Source organism: Adiantum capillus-veneris, chromosome 24 (genome assembly GCF_014529385.1).
Source record: "Adiantum capillus-veneris isolate H3 chromosome 24, ASM1452938v2, whole genome shotgun sequence".
Taxonomy (NCBI): Eukaryota; Viridiplantae; Streptophyta; class Polypodiopsida; order Polypodiales; family Pteridaceae; genus Adiantum; species Adiantum capillus-veneris.
In genome coordinates, this window is record NC_140954.1 from 93,566,501 (window position 1) to 93,588,991 (window position 22,491).

The following is a 22,491-nucleotide window of genomic DNA, read 5'->3' on the forward strand; positions in this document are numbered from 1 at the left end:
TGACAACAACTTAGCATTGACACTTTGCCCATGAATCAAGTCCAAGTTTTAGGTTCTTTTAGTGTTGTTGTGCGTTGACGACAACCCAAAAATCATGTCAAACAATCAAAAACTTATCTTGTCCTTGACAGAGTGTCTGGTGTTATAGCGGAAGCATAAACCAAATAGTGATGGAATTCATTGTACCTAGCTAGCATGCCGTGCATGTAGAGTGGTAAGACCTTGGTGAGAGTGACGGCCTCAAAGGTGAGAGCCCAAAACCATAAGTGCCTTGTACCGGTTAGACTGGTAAGGATTCGATGAGATGATATCCTGAATAATGTAGGTGCCCCAAACTTGGTTGCCAACTGCTCTTGTTGCCGAGGTAATCGCAGTACGAAGGAAAATCCATATGCTGATGTCCGTAGTACTTGTAAAGTATAGCTACTGCGTGTCGTAGCAGTGAAGCGTCGTGCTAAAGCTGCCTTGTTTTCCAAAAAGATACTCCCGTAGCCGTAGTTTGCACCGTAGCCGATGATTAGCCTTGATAATTAGATTGGTTGGCAAAGCTTTAAGCAATCCGTGATGTTGGATACTTGATCGAAAACTTACAATTTGTTGTCGACGAAGATTGATGTTCTAGTAAAGAAGTTATGGTCACCGTGTTTGAGTGCAAAATTTACAGCACCCTAGTAAATATTCCTGGCTCGAGTTGATCGACTGTCCGAATTTTCCTGGTTCGAACTGCTCGGCTTGCTCGAGATGCTCGACTTGAGTCACATATGCTCGCCGACAAACGAAAGCTTGTATGGTCTGTGGGAAAGACCGCCTGTAGCGGCCAAGGCTTTTAATCAATGGCCAAAGGGCCTCTGTAGTGTTGAAACAGCCCGAAAATTTGAAGCTCCTCAGCGCAGTAGCGATGTCGACGAGAAGGAGGGTGAAGACGGGCTCGGTTCCCCTTGCACAGGCCGGCTACGGCCGAGATGCAGTGGCGCAAGCCTCTGTCATCTGAGGGCTCCCCCTTCAAGCCTGTAAACTCGCCGAATCCTGCACCATGGCTTCGTGTCCGAAAAGGGAAGGTCCCCTCGTTTTGGCAAGAGCCCCGTCTAAAAATGGAAAAAGCTTCTAAAAAGTAGTGGTTCTCACCATAGGGGCATATTTTTAGAGGCCAAGGATGACCACGCCTAGAGAGAGAGAGTGGAAGAGAGTTGCCAGCTCTGATACCAGTGTAAGAAACTAGGCAACTAGGCTCTGGTAGATCCTCCTCCCAACCTCCCTTTATAGGGTGGGCTCCTAGCCCCTTTCCCTAGACGGATCCCCTGTCCACACTGCCTAGCCCAGCCCTTGGCCGTAGTCCTTGCCTAGCCTAGTTCTTAGGGTACAGGACCTGTGTCCTGACAATCCATCTGTGCAAATTGTGGTAGCCCAAACTTCAGTTCTCCATGGAGGAAGGCTGAAAGAGCTGAGACTAGCTCGGGGTCTTTATATAGTTTGGACATGATGGTGGTTCTAACTTCTGAAGACATGAAATCCATCAATTTGGCAATGTTTAACGGCACCTTTTAGCCTTGAGTCCCTTGATGTGGGGAAGATGGGATCTCCATTTCTTCGATAGGATCAGGTAGTCCCTCTGTAAACATTCTTTCCATCAAGAAGTGAGTACGCCCACTTTCCCATGACTTTAAGTCACTTTCTTCTTGGATGACACTAGGTATGTCCAAGGGTCTATGGACTTGGTGAGGTTGTTGTTGCGTAGGGAACACGGTGTCTATAATCTGGATCTTCCTAGGTGCTGGTTCTAGATCCCTTTGGGTATCTTCTACCAAACTCCTTAATTGCTTGACTCGCTCAATCTCCTATGTAGGGTTTGGGTAAGTTCCTATCTTCTTTTTGGATCCTGGCCATTGTGGCTCATGAAGATCTTCCTTGTTGGTTTCTATATTAGTGGTCGTTTTGGTCTCCATGGTTTCACCTGAATCAGAATCTTCTTCAACGTCGTTCATATATACGGGGTCATCACCAGTCCCTATGTTGGTCTTTGAACTGGGGTCTGACTTCGCTACTTTTTGCGATCTCTTTCTTCGTGTTTTATTCTTTTTCTGAGATTGGGCAATTGATGCCATGTCTCTTTCCTCAAGAATATAATTTTGTTTTTGGAGCATCGATCGTGTGAGTATGTTTACTAGTACCACTAGTGTACTTGGTGATGGCTCCTCGGTAACTTCAATCAAGTTTAATGGCGTGATCTTCGGTGCATTTGGATTATTTGGACATTGGGCAATCAAATGATCTATGCCACATTGATTACACATGAGTATCGGCATTGTAGACGTGCTCGCTTGATTGGTTTGCATTAGTGTGGCGTTCTTTTGTAGCCTAATAGGACACTCGGCTACACGATGTGGACCTCCACACTCATAGAATTGAAGAGGTGGTCTCTTAGCAGTGTAGTTGATATTTTGGCCTCTTGCCGCAAGTGCAGCTACTTGATATACAGGTTTGACTTGTCCCCAATAGTCCTCCATGTAGTATTGTGGACTTTCTTCAAGCACATCCATCCCATAGGCGATATTAGGATCTATAACTTCCTCATAGCCTTCCAAAAAAGAAATAGATAACTCACAACCCACTTGATTCACAAAAGTGATTCTCGGATGTGGTGGTTGCGGTCCTAGCACTGGAGGTGGTAAGGGTGTTATTTGAACAACATTTTGGGCCCTAGGGACCATATGTTGTGATGTTTGTTCAAGAGGTGGGGCCGGCATCAATGCAGGCACTCGAGGTGTGTCTGTCCATGCTAAGGTTGGTCTATTGGCCATCGCATGCTTAAATACTATGCAATCCTTAGCTTGATGACCATACCTCCCACATGCATTGCAATTCCCATTGAGTTTTACTCTAAAAGTAGGGCATTCACTGGTACTATGCGGTCCATAGCATACTGAGCACCATTGTTGCTCCCTTCTTGGATACATATGAGTGTTTTGCGGAGCACGATTGTCTCTAAGACTCTCTTGAATAGCCTTGGTGAGATCTGCTAAAGTCATCTCAGATATCTTTGGCTTCTTAGCAATAGGCTTTAGGGTCATTGGATGATGCCCTGATGCTTGAAAGCTAATAGATTTAGTCTCAACAGACACGCTTTCTCCTTGAATCATTAAATTATCCTCCAATTGGATCGCATTGGTGGTGACTGCTTCCCAAGTGGTGATACCTCTAATGACTAGACCATTGTAGATATCCTCATGTCGTAATCCCCTAATGAATCTATCAAGCAATTGGTTATTGTTGAAGCGCTCATTTGGATTACAACGAGAATTCAAATGCTTCAAGTGACTTATAAAGTCTTTCAGTGACTCTCCTTCCTCTCGTTGGGCTTTCTGGAGCTGAGAGGCTACATCCCAAAGCACTCCCTCTCGTATGTATTCTTTTAAGAACAGTCTCCTAAGAGTAGGGTAAATCGGTTTTTCTTCCACCCTTAGGGTTCTATACCAATCCCCAGCCTTTCCACTTAAGGTTAGGCTTTAAGCATTGCTCTTATGTAGGTCATTGTGTTCTCCTAGAGAATCGCATATTTGTTCAAACACTTCGATATGCTTTCTCACATCCCCGTCTCCACTAAATTTTTGTGTGAGCTTGGCTATTTGTACTACCTTACTTCTAGGCTCTCTATCAGGCGTGTTACGCATATTCTCAACAATAGATCAACCAATAGCTTGAGCAAATGTTGCCAAGTCACCTAAGTGAGCAGGCACCGTGGGTGAAGGCGCGCCAGAGACTACATGTGGAGTAGGTATTGGCATTGGGCTTGGCGCATAGGAAGCCCTTGGGTTCCATGTTGGGTACGATGTTGTGCCATGTGGTGGTCCATAGAGTCATATGAGTGGCCCTAGGCATAGCAGACGTCGGATGTGACATGCTAATGCTAGCCGGTATAGTCCCATGGAAATAAGAACTTGTGTATTGTGGTTGTGGAGCATAGGTAGTTGAAACAATGGGAGGGGTAGGGACTACATGAGTACGTGACCCATATGTGCATACAATTGGTACGCACTTGTAGGTACTATTGCAGGCATTGAGCTTCCATGTAGCGGTGCTTTACTAACAAACGAGGTCCATGGTGTGTTCCTTGGCATGCCCATCATTGAGGTAGGCATGGTATCCGTGGTGTCATCCAGGGAACGATGAGCTAGACTTGGAAAAGTAAAGCTATCACTTGTGGGCTTAGATTGCATTGAGACCCCCTGCGAAACAACATATGGGGGATCGATGGGACTCACTGGGGGAGTCTCCATTTGTGATAGAGTGGGTTGTTTCCCTTTGCCCGTGTTTAAAAATCGCATAGGACCCGTCGAAGGTATGTTCATTCCTCGATTTTGCCTCTCGGACTGGATAATCCTATGGATGACATTGTAGATCATGTGTTGTTGTTCCTCTAGACTAGTGGCACTAGATGTGGATTGTACAACTTCTAACCAACCCACATGGTATGTGTAGCCCATGTATAGGTCGGTCAAAGTCTCCGTGTGTAGGTCATATTCCCAATTTTCATTGAGAAATACCCCGTCCAAACTTGGTGTACTAGAGGGTTTCCGTGAGGTGGATGCAATGTTGCTTCCCATGTTTTGACTTTTAGTCCCCGCTACCTTAGAGGCGACTTTGGAAGGTGGTAGCTCGGTAGGGCCCTCATTAAATGAGGTAGGTAGAATGTCCACGTGGACACTCTGAGGGAGTGTGGGGTCTACAGGAGATGTGAATGGTGATTCTACTTCCTCACCCCCTTCGTTTACTTCACTAGCCATAGGTTCAGAGCGCATAGCTCTACTAAAAGTTTCCATCAAACGGCTAAAAACACTAGTTCCAGGTTGTTGGGCCCAGCTAGGTACGGTTTCATTTGTTCCCCCGGGGCTCTTCCATAATATCGTAGTCATAGGAAGAGTCGCTAACCTCTATATTTGGGTCTTGGGTTGCACTACCTTGGGTCCCCGCCGAGGGCGTAGACCCTAGCGTGGAAGGATAGTGAGTATCCCCGTAAATCGAAGCACTAGCTAGTTGTTCGGACTCTGGCACACGACCAGAGCGTAGATACATATGCTTTGGGCGCCCTACAACTGTCGGCAAGTACCCTCAAAGGTTACTTGCTTTGTTTTGTGGGTGTTTTGCACCCCGTTTTCTACTTGATTTTTTCTTTTTTTTTGATGTTTTTTGAGGTTCGAAAAACGGATTGGAACGTGTGATAGCTCAAAACTAGCGTATCACTTAGGAGATCTAGGCGCACTTTACAAAACATTGTGTGACTATCAGAAGCTCCCAAAGTCCCTAAAACTGTCAATTTATCCTAGTTTCTACTTGGGCACATGGCTTAAAATAGTTTCTACTTGGGCACATGGCTAGTTTCTACTTGGGCACATGGCTTAAAATAGAAAGTTGAAGGGTGACTTGTGGAGGGAAAGGTGAAGGCTTTGCCCCACATGCTTTCTCCTTTCACTTGAGCACTAGCCTATATATAGTGAATAGCATTTACCTTATATGTCATAAGCCCAAACCCAAGCCCAAGCCCAAGCCCAAGCTCATGATCGCGATCCCGATCTACCTTTTTGGACAAACTTAAAATATTCCCCCCCGCTAATAAATCAAATTTATTTTTTAGCCATTGCATTTTTTACGTTTTCTGTCATTTTTGTTTTTTATTTTCTGTTTTTCTATGCAAAAAACGAAATATTCTCTGTTTTTGCAGAAATCGAAATGGTCGAGCTGTGCAGAAAACAAAACGAACTAGCTGTGCAGAAAGCGAAATGAACAAATATTCTTTGTTTTTGTGTAGAAACCGAAATGAGCTAACTGTGCAGAAAACGAAATGAGCTAACCCACGACACAGCACAACCTTCCTACTTAAGCGTGGTGTCTCCACAGGGAAGCACAGAGTGCTTTCCGGAGCTTGGTGCAGGGCAACTCCCCGGCAACGACGCTAAAAATTGCGTGCGTCTGCCGCACGTGTCGGAGCTAAGGACTTGCCTAGCACCGTGTGTGAGCCACGAAGGCTGCCACTACACAACTAGTAGACCTAGCAAGCTCACAGAGAGTAGGGGTGTGTCACTCACCTCCCTGCGCTTCACCGTGAAGGATTCCTCGCCGTGAAGAAGAGGGAGCCGCCGCCATACTGCGCTCAACGGCCTCGCCACTGCAGGTGTTGTCGCAATGCTCGATCACACACACACTCTCTCCCTCTCTCCCTCAAACACACACACACACACACACACACACACACACACACACACACACACACACACACACACACACACACACACACACACACACACACACACAGGTATGTTGTTGAAGGGGATACACAGTTTTGGGTAAGGCCCGATGCAGAAGTGTTTCTGAATTTTTGTTTCAGATGGTTGGAAGTGTGGATATGGAGCTGCTGCGAGTTTGAGAAGCTCAAACGCATGCTAGCGACAGTGTTCCCTGACCACCACAAAAGATTCAATAGAGTGGTAAGTCAGGCGCAGTGCACAAGGGCCCCTTTTAAATTGGGCGCGACAGATAAACCGGTGTTCCACAAGAATCTTGAAAATTTTCCTAACCTACCACCTGACACACTTATCTTTGATGATTCTGGATGTAAGCTAATGTTTAATCCATTGGGGTCATTTCTTGTTTTTCCCAAGCTAGAAAAGCAGTCTAAAGAAGTGCGCGCCTGTTTTCTATCAGCCACTCTCATAAACTTGCTGGCACACTGGTTGTACTCTAAGGACAGAATTGAGTATACAAAGAGGACTATAATTTGTGCAGACGGACAACCTGACGACACCTATGTGCGTCGTTTTTATTGGAAATGGAGGATTGACTTTTTCAAGAAGAAAGGAACATATTTTTTATATAAAAAGAAAGCTTCATAAAGTCTGTGAAGTGGGCGACTTTTGTCGATGGATGTAAATGGAGAATTACTCAGCCAAAAGGCTCAATCAATGTAACAGAATTCATGTATAATACATTTACAAGCAAGTTGCACGGAAATACGTTGTATTCTATATTTGAATTATATTGCAAATAAAAGGAGAGAGTGAGAGAGAGTGTCTGATAACGGTATTATACTGGGCATGACTGGTATGATACTGAGGAGAGAGAGAGAGAGAGAGAGAGAGAGAGAGAGAGAGAGAGAGAGAGAGAGAGAGAGAGAGAGAGAGAGAGAGAGAGAAAGAGAGAGAGAGTCGGATACAAAGAAGTGACATGTATGATACCGGTATGATTCTTTCAAGTGACTGGTATGATACAGGTATGATACTGAGAAGTGACCGGTATGATATTGAGAAGTGACACGAGAGAGAGAGAGAGAGAGAGAGAGAGAGAGAGAGAGAGAGAGAGAGAGAGAGAGAGAGAGAGAGAGAGAGAGAGAGAGAGAGAGAGAGAGAGAGAGAGAGAAAGACAGAGGAACTTGTATAATACCGGTATCATACCAATCACTCCTCAGTATCATACTGGTATGATACTGAGAAATGACTGGTATGATGTTTAGAAATGAGAGAGAGAGAGAGAGAGAGAGAGAGAGAGAGAGAGGGAATGTATGATATGGGTATGATATTGGGAAATGATTGGTATGATACTGTATCATACCGGTATGATACTGGGAATTGACTGGTATGATACCGATATGATATTGAGAAATGACTGGTATGATACAGAAATGATACTGAGAAGTGACAAAGAGAGAGAGAGAGAGAGAGAGAGAGAGCGAGAGAGAGGGAGAGGGAGATAGTTCAGTTTACAATAATAGGCAGATATACACAAAATTATGCATTATGCATTTCTTAAGATGGTTACAGCTTAAAAGGCATACTATTGTAGATAGACTCACTGACATCAAGTGATATTGTATATAGTTTTGAGTTGCTGGGATGGGGTATCATGGGGATTTTGATTGCCCGAACAAGATGTGAATATATGAACACCTCTGGCTTTTTGTCCAAAAGCTCGTAGGTCTGCTCATTTATCATACGATAGTAAAACCCTTTGATAGCATAGGATCCTCGCCCAATGATATTGCCCCAGTCATCTTCAGCGTCTAAATGAAACTCTTGAATAGCTGCAGTGCATTTCACTATATAGAAATCCACTTTTTCTTGATTGTCATTTGGTGCGGGAACATCAAAATTATCACCAACAATAAGAGCTTGACTGAGGGTGTCATAGTGTCCTTCATATGCTGCATCCTCATTTATTTCGTCGTCATCGTCTTCCCCTTCTTCTGTAGGCTCCAAAATAAGGTATATCCAGAAAGGAACGTGTGACTTGCTCACACATCTCCTCCACTTTTCCTGTTTACATGCACTACAGAAACAAGACAGTGAACGTGTTCTCAAAGCAGTTGTATCATGCTCTGAATATGCAGAAACAGAGTGCATTGAGCGGGTATTTTTTACAGCCTTCACATCCCAATTTTTTCCCCTTTCGACATCTCCCAATTCAATCACCCAAAAAATCCTGCTTACATAACAGGCCTGGGATGCATAGGTGGCTGTATCACCATCTGACAAGGTCCGTCTCAATAATGCCACAACATCTGTAGCACAGTCTATCTTTGGGCAGTTTGGCTGCAATTGGTATTGAGTTAAAGACCTTTTTATCACTGCTCCCGCACCGTCGTGTTCTCCCTTACCATGTCTAGATCCAAAAAAGTTCCAAGACATTTTCCATCCCGTAAAAACACTGTATCTGCAATTTATTCAATGGATAGAAGAAGATTAATATACTCTTGGCACGATAAAATTACCAAAAAAAACACGTATTATAATATTACTGATGTTAGACAAGCATTTTATTACAACTTTAATGCCACTATTATAGGTCTCTATATTAAAACCACCTTCAGATAATGTTTGTTAGAACATGGTATACCTGGCAAGGAAATAGAATGGTCTTCTTGCTTTGAATTGTGAAGCTGCTCCATCAGACCATACCCAATGACGTTTTATATTTAGACCAAATTGCTTTAGCCATTCCACATGTTTCAGAAAACAGTGTTTGCTTGTCATCTGAAATGAAGAAGTGAATTGTCTTGTGGATGTCACCTGCATAATATAAAAATAAAAAATTATTGAAGGCTTAATACAAAAGAAATAATACTAATCTAGGGTGATGTCGTTACCTGCAATTCGGAAATATGTTATGTGCACAAAAATAGTTACTTGATTTGAATACCAATGCATTGACTGAATCTCATTTTGTTCTTTGAAACTGTAATTTTCAGCAAAGTCAACAACTGACACAACAACATCTTCTGGAAAGCTTTGTGCTTATATTGTTCTGCTTGCCATCTATACACAAAATTATGCATTATGTATTTCCTAAGATGGTCTTTGAACATGACTGAGAGATCCTGGCATGATATTTCCTTATGCGACAAGACTTTCCTTTTCTTCTTCAGACCGTCATGCGCAATTCCTACTTCTAGGTCCTCAAAACTCTTCACCACAATATTTTTAGCAATAAATGTAGCCTCTGCACCACAAAAGTCTAACTTATCCGGGCCACACCTTTTACATTGACCACTCAAGCAGGCAAGGGCATGGAAGGTGGACGTATCTGATTTAGGACACAATATAGAGTCCAATAAGGCTGTTACACTCTTGATAGGGTTTTTTGGTGCCTTGCATCCACCATTGTCTTTGCATATGTTGCATTGACAATGGCAAGCTTTTCCATGCAGACCGAATACAGAACTTCGCATGTGATTTATGGCATCCTTTAGGAAGGACATTTGAACATGTGAAATGCAACAGCAAGTATATCGGTCTCTCAATTTCCACACAAAATATGGCTTTATGTACTCAAACGCCCGCTGCCTTATTACAATTTCAGGGTATTGTTCTTTGAAGTTGAGAAAGAGCTCCACCTACAATGAAAGACATATATGGTTAAAGAACATTGAAGAAAACTGCAGGTTTTGAGGAAAACTGCTACATTACTATAAACCGGTATTTTTATTTCAAACCACTATGTTTTTTCACTTAATTGGTTAGGTAAACCAGTATATATGAACACATGTCCTTGGTACGTTCCAATGGTATATAAGTGTCAACCAGTGCAAATGTTCTTACTGCTGATGTAAACTAGTCTTTTCATTTAAAACCGGTATGTTATTTACCTAACCAGTACAAGTGAGCACTTAACCACGATGTATACCAGTGAGAAATTAGTGTTAAAAGAAATTAACACATGTCCTTGGTACATACCAGTGGTATATAAGTGTCAAATTGTTCAAATATTCTTACTGCTGATATAAACCAGTCTTTTCATTTAAAACCGCTATGTTATTTGCTAACTAGTACATGTAAGCACTTAACCACGATGTATACCAATGAGAAAAATGTGTTAAAAAAAATGAACACATGTCCTTGGTACGTTCCAGTGGTATATAAGTGTCAACCAGTTCAAATGTTCTGACTGCTAATGTAAACTAGTCTTTTCATTTAAAACCGGTATGTTATTTACCTAACTAGTACATGTGAGGACTTAATCACGATGTATACCAGTGAGAAATAAGTGTACAAAAAAATTTATTGGATATGTAAACCACTATTTTCCTTTCAAACAGATATGTTTTTTTACCTATTTGACATGACAAACAGTACATGTGAACACTTAACCACTATGTATACCAGTGAGAAATAGGTGTTAAAAGATTTTTACTGGTTATGTAAACCAATTTTTACCTAACCAGTTTATACATATCATACGCGTGTGAAAGTATGCGTCTGCAAACGTATGTTTCAACAAACATACGCGTATGATAAAAACTATGTTTCCATTTATATTCTCCTTCACATCCAATATTTATCTACTCTTAGTCTAGGACCAAATACAGATTCCCCTTATTTCCATTTATAACTTCCTTCATATCCGATTTCATATCTACTCTTATCAACCCATTTATAGAGAATATAGGTCATGAATGCAAATATTAGAAAACAAAAATGGATATAGTGAAGCAAGTTATTCCCTGAGATTGTTCAAGAAGATGCACAAGATGTTTGACATATGAATTTCTTCCAATACGCTTTCTGCACACATCCTTCTTATTGGGTGAAACACGAGTGTTAGACATCCAAAAAGAGAAGATCAACTCTTTCTCATCAGGTGTTATGAAGCCACGATCCATGGGCTGTCGAGCACACAAAGAGATTGGCAAATTGCCATCACCTGGTGCCCTCAACCGATTCTTTGCAGCTATGAAGTTCCTCTTGTGCAAATTTAGCAACTTAGATGCAGCTGAAACATTCACTTTTGAGGTAGATGTACACTCAACATTCATAAGCATTGTGGTGATGAACCTTTTAAGAAAGAGCTCCTGTCTGCTCTTGGGTAATTTGATTGCATCTATTGTGTTGCGTATGGCTTCAACGAAGGTTGTTTGTGCCCTGGGCATTTCAAGGTCTCCAAGAGAAGGATGATTGACAAACTTGCACAAAATATCTGAGCGTGATGCAACATCGAGGGCCTTTGTACGCCGATTGAAGAGCATAACAAGGTCATTGAAAAGTCTTTGACGCTTTGCATCATCAGCACCATTTTGATCATTATCTTCCTCACGTGCTACCTGCTCAAGCTTGTTCTTAGCATGATATTCCTTGACTGCATAAACAGCATACCTAGCACACAGTTCACAGTGAGGCTGAGAGCAGTCACATACAATGTGAGATTCTTACTCCATGCTAGAGAGGGAGAGATTGAGCGAGGTGATAGGCCTACAGAGAGCAAGAGCAGTATATGACAGCAATAGATGTGTGATAGGCCTACAAAGTAAAACAGCAATCTGTGCTCCTACACAGAGAGTTAGAGAGAGACAGGAAAACGAGAGAGCGGGAAGACAAAGAGCTGGCTGACGTGCATAGTTGAGAGCTACAGAGCCGTCTTCTATATTTGAAAAAGAGATGTGGAAATAGTAATGGTGTAAAGAGCTGGCTGACGTGCATAGTTAAGAGGTACAAAGCCGTCTTCTATATTTAACAAAAAGCTATGGAAATTCTATATTTAATTAAAAATCTGTTCAAAAGAATATATCGAATTGAACTAATAGAGATGGTTTTATGTACCGGTTATAAAACCTCTGTCCGGGACAAGGTTTTTGGTCCACCTATTCATGCATCCACCCATATATATATTTTTATATCACACAGGTCTTGAAGCTTCTTGTTCTTGTTATAGTACAATAACTATGACATTCAAAACTTTTATGCTCCCTTCGTGCCCCCCCACCCCCCCAAACTCTCTCTCTCTCTCGCTCTCTCTCTCACACACATACACACACACACACACACACACACACACACACACACACACACACACACACACACACGAATTAGATGGATAGCAGTTTGCATGGAGATCATGTGTGCATACACATATGGTATAGTAGTTGAAAAAGTGGCAGTGCGGTTGAACTGATGACCTCAAGTCAATGCATGAAAAAGATGAGTAAACTTACTTTTTCAATCTCTGTAAAGAAAAGTATAGATGGCTATGATTGGTCACACTCTCTCTCTCTCTCTCTTAGGTCTTGAACTTGAGACCATCGAATAGATCTTTGAGATCTTATTGGATCGCTCCTACATTTTAAATTCTTCTTTTTTCAAGACGTGTGTGTGTGTGTGTGTGTGTGTGTGAGAGAGAGAGAGAGAGAGAGAGAGAGAGTTAGAAGATGAAACAAAAATAACTTTATTCTCACCTATGGGATTAAAAAATTTATGATGATTATTGTTATTCTTCTTCTTCTTCTTCTCTCTCTCTCTCTCTCTCTCTCTCTCTCTCTCCCTCTCCCCTTTCCATAAACATTCAAGTGTTTGTGTAACTTTAGCGTCTTTTTTAGATTGTTCTTACACCTTTAAACATTTTATTCTCTCTTTCTCCTCTTCTCCCTTCTACTTGTTGTGTCATTCGTTTGACGCTAAAACATTTTTCTCTATGTGTGTGCGTGTGTGTGGAGTTGATTTATGATAGACACCTTTGCCTATCAAAATTTGAAAAATCTATTGATTTTTAAGCATTTTTCAGGGTTTAACTCTTTAAAATAAAAACGACAAAATATCCAGGAACTGATAAAAGGACGTTAACTAAGCAATCTCTCTCTCTATTTGGGGTGCCAATGAGAGGGTTGATTTTTGTTGGGCATTTTATTTATTTTCTATGGGTGAAAAATGTTAGCTATCCTTTTGAAAATACACTATTACTCTAAGAAAACCATATTATCTTGAAAATTTGACTTGGTGTATCACTAAATATAAATTTTGTGTATCACATGCATTCAAGAACTATTTTAAACTCCTTATCTTTGAATTTTTGACAAACAATTCAGTCTATAAAAAAAAAAATCAATTACATTTTATGGTATCTTTTTGTATGTGAAAACATGAGAAAAAAAAACCCTTCTGTTGTACTCACGTAATAGTCGCATAAATATTAAGTGACCCCCCCCCTCCTTGCTCGAGAAATTTGAAGGGCTTGAAGGGTGTCCTTGGTGAGACGGAGCCCTATGAGCTAGAAAGGAAAATCAATCTCTCTCTCTCTCTCTCTCTCTCTCTCTCTCTCTCTCGTGTGCACGTACATGTACACATACACGGACACACATGCAATGCGACTCTCTTTCTCTCTTTCTCTCTCTCTCTCTCTCTCTCTCTCTCTCTTTCTCTCATGTTCAATAACATGGATAACTACTCCTTCATTTGCATGTATTTTCTCAAAGTGAAACTACCCCAAGTCAACATCACGCAAGTTTTTTTTTTTAATCTCTTTAAACAAAAAAAATAAAATAAAATATATGTCAATATTGGTATTGAAAAGAAAAAACCAAATGTATCTCCTTTTTGCTATGTATATTTTAACCAATACATTTATTCTTTGTAGAGGAGAAAGCATTTGACTTTCTATGACTAAAACACTTTCTACTACTAAAGAAACATTATGACAAAAGCTGAAAAGCTTCTTACAATCTTACTCTCTCTTTTGTATTTTAGAGAGGTTTTCTCTTAAGTGAAGCAGTGAGTGACACATGGAGGGTCTCTCCTTCCTTGAAAAATTTAAGCTGCATTATAAAGAGTATAGATGGCAACAAAGTATCTTTTTTGTGTTTCTACATGAAGCTTTAGAGATGTGTTGCGTTATGGTACTTTCAATGTTTTCAATAATGATTGAGACTTACCTTAAATGTTATTTTGGTTTTAAAGTATTAAATGGATATTTTTATTTGATCTTAATTCTAGTAAGTTCTATATTACATACATACACATACACACACATATATATAAATTAGTTATATATATATATATATATATATATATATATATATATATATATATATATATATATATATATATATATATATATATATATATATATATATATATATATATATATATATACGAGCAAACCATGATAAAGAGAAGAAAAACCGGTGCAATGATGTCAAAATTTAGCTCAAAAATCCTACAAATTCAAAAAATTTACTACTATACTTAGTTTGCTTCTTTGTACGAGGAGGACACTCGATCGCTTAATAAATGAGACATTCTTGAATAGTGCTTCACCTTATATAATTCTAGTTAAACTCAACCTAAAGATTTTATTGCTTTCTTATTGTTTTAGAAAGCCCACTGTGATCCTTTCACTTGTTTGATCTTCCAGAAGGCTTTTTGGGTTTGGTTGAAAAGTCTAGTTTTATTTTTATTCCTCCATAGCTTTTGCCTTGCAATGATTTTATAAAATCCTTGGGAGAACAATGATGACATAATTACATTGAAATCAAAGTTATAGGGAGGAAGTGGGAAACGATCTTGTTGGAAAGATGTGGTGTGATAAAATATATGACCTTGAATGAAAGGGTAGACTACCACAATCTTGGGGACTTGAGCGAGAGGGAGAACCTCAGGATTAACTACCACAGAGAAGAAGGGTGGTTATTAGGCCCATCAAGATCTATGATGGAGATTCCATGAATCGGATTAAGGGTGGTTATTAGGCCCATCAAGATCTATGATGGAGATTCCATGAAGAAGTAATCTCGAGCACAAAAGTAGTCTCTGAGATGTGCTCCCACCTTCCTCTGTACCTACAAGACTTGAAACCACCACCTAGAGTTGTGCAAAATTGGATTACCTAAAAACAAGCGCTTTATGCAAAAAGTATGGCATATTAACATAGAGCTCACTTTCTAGAGCCAAGAACTACTGTCGACACAAACCACATAGCCAAGCACACAATGGAAGGTCTTTATTGTCAAATGATCTCACAAAAAGGAGTACTTTTGGTGTGTGAACACTCCCTATCTAACATGTCATGTCTAACCACATTTTTACTTGATGTATTTGGTGTACCCACTTTTGCAGTTTGTGAAAAATGGGATTGCCTAAAAACAAGCCGCCCGTTACTCACTGTGAGCAAATGATCCACAAGAATAAATATGCTGCTGGGAAAAAGTCTCTCTCTCTCTCTCTCTCTCTCTCTATATATATATATATATATATACATATATATATATATATATATATATATATATATATATATCTAACTAACTAACTATATATGGAGAGAGAGAGAGGGGGGGGGGTCGTTTTTGCTGACCATTATCCTGCGGGAAAAACGACGCCCCCTCTCTCTCTCCATATATAGTTAGTTAGTCAAATATATATATATATATATATATATATATATGTGTGTGTGTGTGTGTGTGTGTGTGTGTGTGTAGACTCCAACGACAAGGTCCTAAGAGAATGCTATCGAGAGTTAACAAAGTTGGCCGGATTGAGGATTTTACACCATGTTTCATAAGACTCACTTTGTAAGCAACGTGTGTATAGTACCCCCAAACGAATACGGGCCCTACCTTGGTCCTTGACACACACACACACACACACACACACACACACACACACACACACACACACACACACACACACACACACACACACACACACACACACACACACACACCCCAATGATCCCAACGGGTACGGTGCCATCCTCTCGCCTGAGGCCTCTACGGCCGCTCTTCTCACACATAGTCAAGCAGGGTCATGAGAGGCCCTCTCTCTCTCTCTCTCTCTCTCTCTCTCTCTCTCTCTCTCTCTCTCTCTCTCTCTCTCTCTCTCGCGTCACTGTTCACGCAGGCAACACCGACTAAAGTTGCTCGGAGCAAGCAGGTGCTGCTATGTGGGGGGGGGGGGGGGGGATCCCTCCCCATTTTATTATAGCATAGATTCCTTTTTGAAAATTGAGATCCCTTTTGGAGTGCTTAGCATGTAATTTGTCACAAATTACCTCACAAAAAAAGCAATTATGTTTAAAAATAATGAAGCAATTCATCTCCAAAGCCTAGATAACCAACTCAAATTCCAGTTTTAGCATCTTGTATTGATACAGAATCAGTCTTCTTATTAGAAGCTAGAAGTTTTTTATTGTTTAAGAAATTAAATCTCACAACCACGGGTATTTTGGAAAATTTGAAGGGCATTTTGGGAATTTATGACAAAATATTGGGGGTCCTTTGGTAATTTTTGAAATTGGAGGGGTATTTTGAAATTTCCACAAATAGAGGGTATGTTGGTAATTTTCCCATCATTTTATCTCTCTCTCTCTCTCTCTCTCTCTCTCTCTACACCCAACTGCTCCTATCCTTGTTCTCGTTGAGCCCCGCTTTGTTCCTGCTCCCATGCTGCGCCTCTATCTCTCTCTCTCCCTCTCTCTCTCTCTCTCTCTCTCTCTCTCTCTCTCTCTCTCCACACATGCTTGGGCATCAGTGCTAACCTGCTGCGTCTCTCTCTCTCTCTCTCTGTCTCTCTCTCTCTCTCTCTTCCCACACATGCTTGGGTACCACCGTTCCCTCTCCCTCTCTCTCTCTCTCTCTCTCTCTCTCTCTCTCTCTCTCTCTCTCTCTCTCTCTCTCTCTCTCTCTCTCTCTCTGTCACTGTTCACACAGGCCACACTGCCTAAAGTTGCCCGGAGCAAGCACCTCCCAAGTACCATCCAGCCAGGTTCGAATTGCTTACTCTCACGTGGCTATGCGAGTTTTAATTCAATTCTGTGGTTTTAGTCTCAGTCTATAGCAAGGCAAGGATGTGATGGAAATTTTGGGCAATAAAACAAAAGTTCTATTAGCATAGCCATGGCCCAATATCCTATGTTTGCTATGCTGAGCCAGAACCGAAAAAACTGGCTCCTAAAGCGTCTTTGGGTAGAAACTTAGCTAAGTGGTAGCAAAACTCTAAACCATCGGGTGATTGCCGTTGGCTAAAGTATGATTGAGCAGGTGGAATTATTCAACTCTTTAGAGATTTGCAAGAGTTGGGTCCTCATCTGCATCATCATCACCAGCAGCGTCATCTTCATCATCATTGCCCTCGTAATTGAAGGGATGCTGGCCTCAGATCAGCTTTTGCACTAAAAGGTGGGATGTTGACCTCACAACAACTTTCACATTGAAAGACGAGACGCTATTTGTTGCGAGGTCTGATGAGGGCATCCTTTGCACTGAAAGACAAGACCTCTGTGGTCATGCTCGAGTCGCACTGACCTCAGTTTTCCTCCTCAAGTCCTAAGATTGCTTCCCTGGAGTCGCCTCCCCCGCTCCACTACTCAGTGTTCGGGAAAAATGTGTCACAACTTAATATCATGCCGTTTTCAATTTCAAAAATGCCGGTTGAAGGCAAGGATAAAGGAGAAATTCCGTCCCAGAATAGAGAAAAATAGTGTGAAAATTTGAAAAAAAAGACCTTATTTTAAAAAAAATTCCTCTTTAGAAATTCAAGAAAAGGAATTTTATATGTTTGGGAAAATGGGTTTTTGCGAACATTGTTGCGATAGCAATGGTCATCGTCAATTCCTGTGCATGGGGAACACAATCTCTCTCTCTCTCTCTCTCTCTCTCTCTCTCTCTCTCTCTCTCTCTCTCTCTCTCTCTCTCTCTCTGTGACAATGTCATTGTCATCGATAGTGTATGGGAAAAGTGTGCCTCATTTAGCCTTGAGCTAGTTGAAAAATCAAAACAACCTATCGAAGGGAGTCAGTGTTAGGGAAAAATGTGTCTCAACTTAATATCGTGCCGTTTTCAATTTCAAAAATGACAGTTAAGGGCAAGCAAAAAAGGAGAAATTCCACCCCAAAATAGAGAAAATAGTGTAAAACCCCCAAAAAAAAATGTAATTTATAAAAATTTCCTCTTGGAAAATTCAAGGAAAGGTATCTCTAGAAAAATTCAAGGAAAGGAATTCTATGAGGAATACGCTGCTGCGTGGGTAGCAGACCCTCAGCACTAAGGGGCACGAGAGCTTTAAGGAAGCCCAGGCGGTGGGATCAAGGGCGCGGAAGTGGGGCGCGGTGATTGATGGCATCGGGGCACTACACGTGGCAAAAAAAAGTAAACTTGGACATGTTTTGGTAAACGGGGGCGCCGGGAAGTAAACTCGGACGGGAGGGTGACGTGGACAGGAAACGTGGCGCGAATGGGCTGAGGTGGAGTCCTAGGTGGCAAATGGTGGGCCAACATGGCATTACTTTCACGCGGGCATCCCGTTTTCAAATTTGCCCTCGCGGGAATGCAGGGTAATGAGAGATAATCGGAGGTGAGATGAGAGCAGGAGAAGGGGAGGTTGGTATCTGAGACAGTAATCAAATGAAGACTCTGTAGGAGATTGGAAGCTCAAAGGCAGCATGGATTTGAACCAGGTAGTGTGTGTGAGTGTGTGTGTGTATGTGTGTGTGTGTGTGTGTGTGTGTGTGTGTGTGAGAGAGAGAGAGAGAGAGAGAGAGAGAGAGAGAGAGAGAGAGAGAGAAAGATGTTGTGTATTAGATGCCTCCCATCGATGTAATCGAAGACTGGCCATTGAGTGGATATTTCAATGGTGAAACAACGACTGAAGGAGAATCGTCAGATGACTGGCCAATCAACGAGGATAATGGCATGGATTACTGGCCACAAAAAAAAGGAGCTAGTCCTAGCTCAGTCGCATGTTGGCATTCGCAATGCTCTTGGGTTGCCTTAGATCCGTCTTCATACACATCAAAAACATTTTTCTCCTTCGACGAGATGACATACTCCTTAATGGCCAAAGATTTGGGAGGGACAGAGACCATGTCACTAGCAATGCTTCAAGCGATCGATGTTCGGGGATTGTTTGATTTAAAGAAGTGGAATTGGATGAAAGACTCCTTGATGCTTTGTCCAGGTATAGGGCTGGAAATAGGCTGCCTGCACTTGAAATCTACTGGCCTAAAGGTTGCCTTTATGGAAGATTGGGCACATATTGTTCATGCATCCCATTGCCCTTTGACACATGACAATCATCTTGGAGTGGCTGCCACTCTCAAGGCCGTCCAGAAGGAATGGTGTACAGACAAGAGACAACATGGGTTGCCTCTTGATTACATAAAAGACTCAATCACTGCATGTGGATGCTAGAAGATTATTGATTGTGATGTAGCTGCGATGCCTATTAGTAGCAGAACCGCAAATTGCCCAACCTCTTCAATCGAGACAACAACATCTCAAGTCGAGCAACAGTTGACAAGAATCATGATAAAGCATCACACACGGCTGGTCCTAGTCAGATCTTCAAAGAGGCATAGAGCATATAAGTGGCTACAAGAATACATTTGCCATCGAGGTGGAAGCATAGATCGGAGAGGTGCGGATAAGCGGCGACAACGAAAGTCAAAGAGGTGTGGGTGCCTGTTTAGGCTGGTGGTTCAACACTGTCATGATGGTGATAGGGTGACTATCGCAATCCATGGCGATCACACCGGGCACATACCTGGCTCACGTGCTGACCTTTACCACTTGCCGGTGCATTCAACTATAGTTGAATGCTGTATGGATGATTTGTTTGATGCTGGGATGTGCTGCCATGTCGCCAAAATGTCGATCTCCAAGGAAAGGTTTCACATGGAAAATGCATCTGAGCTGGATCGTGTAATCTACATATTTTTTATGATACCAAAAGAGATGCAAATGCTGTTTCATCAAATGCGCACTCGTGGTACTTAGCTTGCCATTGGAATTTCTAGGAAGCCTTTTCTCTGTTGAGTTTTTGATAGCATTTGATCCAACATTTTTTTTTACTGTAGGTAACTCTGTAGGTACTGAATGGGGTGCGATGATTGCCGAGGCTCTATGTTTGCAAGAATTGAAGAAGGTAATACTACATTCTCAACTTCTTAAGCTGGATGGGTGAGCATGCATCCTCAAGTATACTTCTCGTATGGACAGGTAATCTTTGTGCAGCCTTACAGTCCCCAAAACCCTGATGAGAACAAGCGGCCATTCATCCTCCTCATTCAAGACAAGTGGATGCTACAAGTCGCTCTTTGTTTCTCTCGTCGGAACTCATGGGCCGTGGATAGCACTTTCAAGACAAACATTTATGGTCTACCGCTCTATGGTGCAGTCTTGCCAAACGAAAACGGCATAGGGATTCCGATATGGCTGATGTTATGCAGCAATGATGTAGGTACCAGCCAGGAAAAGGTGGCCCTAGAGCTCACGTTCAAGATGATCTTTGCACGGTTCGGTGACGTTCGGCCCGCATCCATTGTCATTGATAAGAGCCAGCAAGAGCTCGAAGCCATCCTCAAGGTTGTGGATCAAGATTCTTTTTGCTGGAGAGAAGACGAGGATGGAAGGCGGCAACAAGTCGCATGCAAAGTTTTGCTATGCTGGTTTCATGTCAAGAAGGCATGGGTTGAGAACCTATTGCCCCAGGTAGCTGGTCATTTCTTTGATGTGTTCTTTGTGTCAGCTCATGTCTACAAATTGACTGTCGTACTCACATGGCGTTGTTGTGCATAGGTCCCTAAGGACAAGCACGATGATGTGTACAATCGCATGTCGAATTTGATGCATGCAACAAGTGAGGATATATTTGATGCAAGGTGCGATGAGCTATTGCATGTGTAATAGGCACATGAAAATATTCGACGGTATGTATCCACTAGCTGGTGTGGTAGCACATGCATGTGGCGAAGCCGTTGGCCAAGATTCAGTCGTCTATTTCAGCATGGGAATGTGGATACTACAAAATTCGTTGAGCGATTATGGCAATATGTCAAGTATACCTTGCTAAATGCACAGATAAACAGGTCTCTGTTGGTCTTGTTGAATGCATTGGTGGGCGATTCAGTGCATGGGACATATATTGGGGTAACACTTCTCGAATTCTTCAAGCAAAAGCAGGAGATTGGTAAGAGCGGTTCTCTTTCGCTTGAGAGTATGCCTTTGCTGTTGCCAAATGTTGAGCTCATGTTGTTTCAATTTGACAACCGTTCAACTGATTCCGGGCGTTGTAGTCGTTTTGGATCAACCAAGCAACATACAACCAAGCTAGCAGGAGGCGAATCGATTCTTAAACGATTTGAAGTAGATCCAAGCACCCTCGAAGTGATAGAGGAAGGACACATGCGATTCAAAGTCCTTAGCACTACTTCGGCCTCAAACTGGTATCATGTGAGCATGCAATCCAACTACTGCGATTGTGCAGATTGGGGATCAGAATGTAAGCATCTATGTGGCCTTCGACTGATAATTGAGAGGCACTTTCCTCATCTTCACGAAGTTCTCCCCATCGTAGATAGAGTTCAAGCTTTGAGCCATGTGGACCTACAACCCATAGTTGGAGCAGGGGAAGATAATATAGCACTAGAGCATGACAATTTCGATGTATCTGAGACAGTTGTCAACAACATAGACAATGAGATTGGTAGCTGCATCTATGACATGAGAAGCATGTTGCAGAGTCTAGAAGAGCAGTTGGTGCAATGTGAATACATTGTCCTCATTGTTGCAGCAAAACTCTCATGCTCGATCCATTGGAGAGCATTTCATGCCATACATGCCATGCCCTCCTTCCGTTATTGCTCAGACATGCCCCAGGTGGAGCAGAGTCGAGCTTGCTTAATCATCATGTCACCCTCTTTGGTGAGAGCATACAAAAAGGGATGATTGTCTGTTGCAAAGCTAGCGAGGTTCCCACAAAAGAGAGAAGCTTCACAATCTGCTTGCTTGATGGGTCAGTACTCAAGGCAGTCGTTGCGTCCTAGCAGCGAATGGTTCTCTCTACATGAGAGACATGTAGTTTTTTTCTCCCTTCTGCAATCTGTTGGGCTGATTTGATGACCAGTTTGTGAGCGTTCGGCAGGCACTTGTGAGCCCATTTGCAACTATCTTTGGACTGATTTGGTGGGTTGTTTTGGGAGCAAGCTGTGAGTTGATTCCATCTGCAGACTTCCAACATGTTTGGCTGATGACTATTTACCTTGTTTAGGCTATTAGGCTGATATTTTTGGATGGCATCTTGCTTGATCGTGCGTGAACGTTACAGCTGGGTTTTGAAAAGTTATTCTGCCAATCTGTCATGAGATCATTTCAGCTACCAACTTGATGCATTTTTCCTGTAAATTGTGTATGATCTCTATGGACTACGACTGCTCTAAGTGGATGGCATTGAAACTGACCTTTTGTGAGAGTCA

The 22,491-nt window shown here is 41.9% G+C and overlaps 1 pseudogene; it reads left to right on the forward strand.

The window, feature by feature from the left end:
* The first annotated feature begins 19,057 nt into the window (after positions 1-19,057).
* LOC147426787 (uncharacterized) lies at positions 19,058-22,380 on the forward strand (annotated as a pseudogene).
* Positions 22,381-22,491: the final 111 nt, after the last annotated feature.